At 37.2% G+C, this 921-nt stretch overlaps 1 protein-coding gene across 4 annotated transcripts in view; it reads right to left on the bottom strand.

Moving 5' to 3' along the window:
- LOC106868476 (uncharacterized) overlaps positions 1-921 on the bottom strand; it is a 79982-nt gene that overhangs the window by 21102 nt on the left and 57959 nt on the right. The gene's annotated exons all lie outside the window — the stretch shown is intronic.

The raw sequence follows: 921 nt of genomic DNA, 5'->3' as shown, positions 1-921 counted from the left end.
ACAGCTTCTCGACTTGGGTTCACCACTTCTTTGTTATCTCCCCTTTTTTCTTAGCTCTCCTGTGTGATCCTTCTGTCCGGCATTCGCCATGAAAGATCGCTGACCACTACATTTATATCTTTTTTTCTCCTTGTTTCTCTCCTTATTTCTTTCTGTGTTCCTTTCAGTTGAAGAGCGTAGGCTTGAAACGTCAAAGACTTTCTCTATTCCCGAGCGTAAAACTAATACATCCATTTGTTGTTTTTTTCGTAAATTCTTCCATCCATATATATATATATATATATTCAATTAGCTAGTTAGAAAATCTCTATAAGAGATGAAAGCATTAATTATACAGAGAAGTAATGGTTATTGCTACTTAAACATGGCTGTTCAGTAGGAACTGATGTTGCTACCATTTTAACCCCAGGATGACACCTCCTCCAGCTGGTTATTCGATGCAATCTGCACCTGATTTATATTGCAAGCAGGGGAGTGAACCCCTACAATCTTCCAGCTTATAGACTGGCAGACTGTACAGTTTTGAGCCCTTTGTGCTCAATCTTGGTGGTAGACACTTGACTGCTAGAGATAGCAGTAGTTTACTCCAGCTCACAATATATAGTAAATAAGTGACACCCAGTCACTGATCTTGCAACAAGCCAGTTAGCTAGTTAGGAAATATCTATAAGAGATGAAAGTAGTAACTATACTGAGAAGTAATGGTTATCATCCCTTAAGCATGACTGCTCAGTAGGAACCAATGTTACTACCATTTTAACCCCAGGAGGACGCCTCCTCCAACTGGTTATATCTGCACCCAATATACACTAGGGTTAAAATGGTAGTAATGTCAGTTCCTACGGAAAAGTCATGTTTAATTGGCAATAACCATTACTTCTATATATATATATATATATATATATATATATATATATATAT

Source organism: Octopus bimaculoides, chromosome 11, assembly GCF_001194135.2.
Source record: "Octopus bimaculoides isolate UCB-OBI-ISO-001 chromosome 11, ASM119413v2, whole genome shotgun sequence".
NCBI lineage: Eukaryota > Metazoa > Mollusca > Cephalopoda > Octopoda > Octopodidae > Octopus > Octopus bimaculoides.
This window is presented reverse-complemented; position numbering and strand designations above follow the sequence as displayed.